Source organism: Microcaecilia unicolor, chromosome 7 (assembly GCF_901765095.1).
Source record: "Microcaecilia unicolor chromosome 7, aMicUni1.1, whole genome shotgun sequence".
NCBI lineage: Eukaryota > Metazoa > Chordata > Amphibia > Gymnophiona > Siphonopidae > Microcaecilia > Microcaecilia unicolor.
Window position 1 is genome coordinate 270,779,912 of NC_044037.1, and position 6,000 is coordinate 270,785,911.

The following is a 6,000-nucleotide window of genomic DNA, read 5'->3' on the forward strand; positions in this document are numbered from 1 at the left end:
CACTTACCGTACATAAGTACATAAGTAATGCCACACTGGGAAAAGACCAAGGGTCCATCGAGCCCAGCATCCTGTCCACGACAGCGGCCAATCCAGGCCAAGGGCACCTGGAAAGCTTACCGTGTGGCCATGCAAGGGGAAGCATGGCCACATGGTGGCAGTAAGGGCTTCTGTGCTAGCCTGTTGGTAACGGGGTAGCACGCAGCACTGCCCAATTACCGCTGGGTAACCCCCTGTGGAAATAATTATAAAATATTTCCTCTAGCGCTGGAAATTGCATGCGCTGGGGGGTGGAAATACTGCCGGTTCTCGTGTTGGGCCAGTGGTAGCTCCAGATTGGGATGGGGTAAGCCTGCGGTGGGCTTACCTCCACTTTGTAAAAGGGGCCCTCAACATGAGAATTAACATGCACTGTTAGCACATAACCAGTTGTCATAAGGGCCTTTGTACTAAGCTGTGTTAGGCGGTAAATTGTACCTAATGTAGTTTAAAATGATGTACCATGGGATGCGCTCAGGTGTCCTGTGGTAACTGTCAAATATATGCATGCTAAGTGCATACTTAAAGATAGTTTTTGAGGGGGCATGTCAAGGGAGTGGAGATTGGGCATTCCTGCGCTATCTAGTCAGGGCATCTATATTACCACATGTTAACAGGTTAGTGCAGAAATATTGCATGAGCTCTTAGCACTTACAAAATGGGTGGCAGAAAGTTCTCACCTGGTAATTTTTAAAAATGGCCGCACACTAATGGCAGCATTAGGCAGGAGCGGCATGACCATTAAGCCACCTGAAGCAGGGGCCTCAGGCGGCACTCTTCAGGAGTGGCATCTCAGGGAGCGGCATCTCCCCCTTCATGGCATTTTACCTCGTCACGGGGATGTTCCAAACCTGACAGCGACAGCGATTCCCATACGCTGCCCTGCTGCTGCCGGCACCCACCTCTTCCCTTTACTGCGGCTGCCTCTCTGATGTAACTTCCTGTTTCATCAGAGGCTCAGGCAGCCGCAGGAAAAGGAAGAGGCGGGTGCCGGTGGCAGGGCACCTTATGGGAATCGCTGCCACTGACAGGGTTTGGAACATGACAAGCATCTCGGCCCGGGGGGGGCGGCATTTTAGCTCCGCCTCAGGCGGCATCTTGCCTTGGGCCGGCCCTGGCATTAGCACATGGCCATTAATGGAAAAAGTAGAAAATCATCCATTTTATAGCTGTGGTAAACATGGCCTTAGCATGTGGAAAAGACTCGTGTAAAGATGCACAAGGGCCACTTTTTGCTGAAGTTTAAAGGACTCCACAGTGGCTTGACAGTGTGCCACTAATGCACATTAACTCACTGTGGGGCATGTTTACTAAAGAACATCAAGGATTTCAATTTGATTTAACAAGGAAAAGCAAAGCACTTAAATTGCAACGGCTCTGTGGCAACTGTTGAGGATGTGTCCAGCATTCCCCCTGCAGTTTCCGCACAGACAAGTACCCTAATGCGCCTTACTTTTGGGTGCTATAAGCATCACATATTGAGGTGGCATTAGGTGAATTTGCATTAACCGCACATTTGACAGGACTAGATTCTATGTATCATGCCTAAAAAAACTGCGCTGAAAAAATACGCCTAGGCGTATTCTATAAAGTATACCTAAATTTTATAAAATATGCCTAAATTTCTAAGCTTTTTATAGAGTACACCCGAGCACTTGTCCACGCGACTAAATGTACTCACGGGCAGTTATGCCAAATTAGTAGCGGACCAGGGGTATTCTATAACAATGCACATAGATTTTAGAAATGCCCATGACCCAGCCATTCCATGCCAATGGCCACGCCCCGATTTCAACTAAGTGACTTAGAATTTATCATGTCACAGAATATGCTGACGGTTGTGCGTGTAAATTCTATTTAATGCCAATTAGTGTCAATAATTGCTGGTTAACTGTCAATTATCATGTTGATTGGCATGTCAGCTAATTCAGTTACTTAAGTCACACTATATAGAATCGAGGGGTTACCGCCAACACACTGACTGAAATGTACTACCCACACCCTCTCTCTACTCTTACTCTGCTGAATACTTGACCCTTCCCGCACCAAGCGGTTAACACTGGACTTTTAGGGGCCCTTTGAGCAAGCTGTGGTAGGTCTAATGCACGGGTAGTGCGTGCCAAATCCACACTACTGCCAGGGTAGCGTGGGCATCCGGCGGTCATTTTTAAGTTGGCGCGTGCTGTTTCCACGGTAGAAAATATTTTTCTATTTTCTACCACAGGGGCATTCCCAGCAGTAATTAGCAGCATGGTCACATTGGCGTGCGCTGCATGATTGCCATGGATGTAGTGTGTGAGCCCTTAACGCTAAATCAGTGGGTGGTAGTAAGGGCTCTGACAGGAAATAGCTGTGCGTTACTTTTAATTTTTGTGCAAGTCCATTTACTGCCCCTATAAAAAAAGCCTTTTTTCCCAGCTGCGGTAAAAAATGGCCCAGTGCGCACCAATTTCACTGGTCCAAACTACTGCTGTAGTATTGAATCAGTGCCTACTTTATTGTCTATTCAGTCATCAGATTGCTATAGATTATACACTACTATATATTTGATTACTGTTATAATTATTCACACATATATGGTATCTTCAGACCATCAGAGGCGGTACTCCGTTAACTGGCGGCACACCATTATCAATTCTCATATGGTGAATATTTCCCACCTTTCTCGACATTGGTCTTGGTATAGAACACCTCTATGTATTCGTATGCTATCTTTTATTTAATTATTTTTTAAATCAATTTTAGTCAATTTCTTCTACCATTTACTACTTAGACAAGATGCAGTGGCGTAGGAAGGGGGGGCGGGAGGGGCGGTCCGCCCTGGGTGCATGCACTCGGGGTGAGCCGGCCCCGCTGGTTCCCTGCTCCCTCTGCCGACGCAGCTCAGAGTGACATGCACTCGGGGTGGATCGGCCCTCCCGCAGGTAAGAATGCGGTCCGGGGGGGGGTTCGCTCCGGAGGGGGGGTGCGCCGCAGAGGGGGGGGGGTCGCGCCGTGCTGCACCCGAGGGGGGGGTGCAGCGGCGACCCGCCCCAGGTGTCATTAGCCCTCGCTACGGCACTGACAAGATGTCATCTTTACTTAGCTTTTAACTGGTCTTGATATCTCATCAGACTAGATACCAGGGCTGCCTACTGACACGTGTTTCGCTTAATAAGAGTATCAAGTATTTCAACCCCTTCAGCAAAGATCTTTTTAAGACAGAAAGGAGCATACCTTGAAAAAGCCTTATTAAGCGAAACACGTGTCAGTAGGCAGCCCTGGTATCTAGTCTGATGAGATATCAAGACCAGTTAAAAGCTAAGTAAAGATGACATCTTGTCTAAGTAGTAAATGGTAGAAGAAATTGACTAAAATTGATTTTAAAAGTAATTAAACAAAACATAGCGTACAAATACATATAGGAATTCTATACCAAGACCAATGTCGAGAAAGGTGGGAAATATTCACCATATGAGAACTGATAATGGTGTGCCGCCAGTTAACGGAGTACCGTCTCTGACGGTCTGAAGATACCATATATGTGTGAATAATTATAACAGTAATCAAATATATAGAAGTGTATAATAGACACCAAACTACTGCTGACCACTTTATACCACAGCTTAGTAAAAAGGGCCCCTCTCTGCACTGGCTTGCACTAACAGGGCAAACTCAACCTGTGCTAAGGGCTGCTTTCAGTAAACAACGCTCAAAATTTAGCACTGAAGAAAATCAGTGCCAAACGGTATTCTATAACAGGCATTCCAGGATCAGCGCCCTTTATAGCGCCAGGATCCGTGCTCAACTTTGGGCATGAGGAGTTGCACCAACTGAAATCTGTTGTACATCCCAATGCTCAAGTTGGTTGTGGATCTGCACAGTGGCGTACCAAGGGGGGGGGGGCGGTCCGCCCCGGGTGCACGCCGCTGGGGGGTGCTGCGGCGCACGCCTGTGGGCTCCGACTTCGCTAACTTCACTCCGCTGCAGCACCCTCTGCCCTGGAACAGGTTACTTCCTGTTCCAGGGCAGAGGGAGCTGCAGCGAACGAGCGAAGTTAGCGAAGTCGGAGCCCACAGGCGCGCCGCGGCCCCCCCCCCCCAGTGGCAGGTACCCTGGGGGGTGTCATTTCGCCCGGGGGGGGGAAGGTGTAATTTCGCAGGTGGGGGGGGGGGGGGATGCTACACCCGGGGGGGGGGGGCGCAGCAGCGATCCGCCCCGGGTGCTATCCACGCTAGGAACGCCACTGGATCTGCACTATTCTATAACACAGTGTGCATTTTAAGGGAAGGCCCTGACCCACTCAATCCCCTCCCACGGCCGCATCCCCTTTGCAGATCCACTTAGAAACAAGCACTAGTCTATACATGTGCGTTTAAGTGTGTTTTCTTGCAGATCTGCCATTTCTGTCCCATTTCAGCACCTCGTATCCGTTAGAACACTTTTCCACGCTGAAAATTCAGCACTAAAGTAGCGCCTAATATTCTGTGACATATATAGAATTCTCTGCTTAACATCTTAGTAAACATTCCCCTGTGTGTCAACTGCTACCAGTGCAGATAATACAGATCATTTAGGGTCCCTTTTACCAAGACGCAGTAGGGCTACTACAAGCTTGGTTCATGGTGATTCTACTTCGGGGTTACCACAGGAGCCTAGCAGTAATGTCAACTCCCAGTGCATGGCATTTCCAGCACCAAAAATTATATATATTTTTTTGTTTTTGCACCAGGGGCTTACCCAGTGGTAATTAGGCAATGCTGCCCAGTCACTGCCATATTAGCGTGGGAACCCCTGCTGCCCCAGAAATGGCCACGTGACAAGTGTTACAATTACTGCATCACCACTTCCATTTTTTTTAAAGTCCTTTTACAAGTGACAGTAAAAAGAGGCCTCATCGCATGGCAAACCCACGTGCCGACACCACCGCTGGGTTTTTTTTACTGCCGCTTGCTAAAAGGACCACTTAATGCTAGCTCAATAACTGTCCAGCCTCTTTCCCCAAATAAGTCTAATTTTTGCCAGATAATTTAATTCTGTAAAATGTCTTTTAGGGAAAAAAATTTCCCAAAGAAATAAAATTTGCAACCAAAAATGTTAACAACACACATGACAGGATGCTGTCTGAAAGGGCTACGTTTAACCATTTGGCAGAGGTTCCTCCACGCTTCTTTGGCTTGCACTTTTTTTCTGTGGATTATCGTTCCTTTCAGAAGTTGCAAGAAATTCATCTACTGAGCAGATTTACATTACTGCATAACTGTATAAGCAAAAGGACTTGTGGCCTTTTCACACTGAATTACCCTACATTTTCCTGATACATAAAACTGCCCAATGCAGCTGTTTTAGTCTGAAAACTGTATGTTTCTAAATTATTTTCATGAAATAATTGAGCTTGCCAAACTGCATTTTCTTCATTTTGTCATGAAACCATTTTTAAACAGAAATGTACAAAGCGATGTTGGATTTCGAGTGGTGCTCCTTGCTACAGGCATTTCAGAAGTCAAATCTAAAACATGTTTTCCCTGACAAAGCTGCAGGTTTCCACAGTTTAAAACTGTACAACATCAGCATCCTTTAAAAAAAAAAAAAATCTCCCTGCAGTTGGCTCTGTTTTGAGAAAAGCGAGGTGCCCTGGGTGTGCATTTGCAGAGTACTGGGTTTGGTTAATTCCCTCTCCCTCCCCCCAACTTCTTCATTTGCTTGATAATCATTAGTATATATTGTAAAAGATACATTTTTGCAGGGATCAGGACATTTCAATAAATTGTATTCATTTTTGGGTCTTTTTCAGACTTTGTTTTCTAATTTTCAGACTTTTTCAGTTTGTTTCATACGTTTTTGTTAACATTTTTTTAGCACGTGTGTTTAATTTATAGATTATTGTGCATTAAATCAGTTTTGTGCGCACTCATTTTTTTTAAGCCATACTAACGAACCAAGTGTTGGCATGCACATCCTGATTTTTTTTGTACTGGTCAT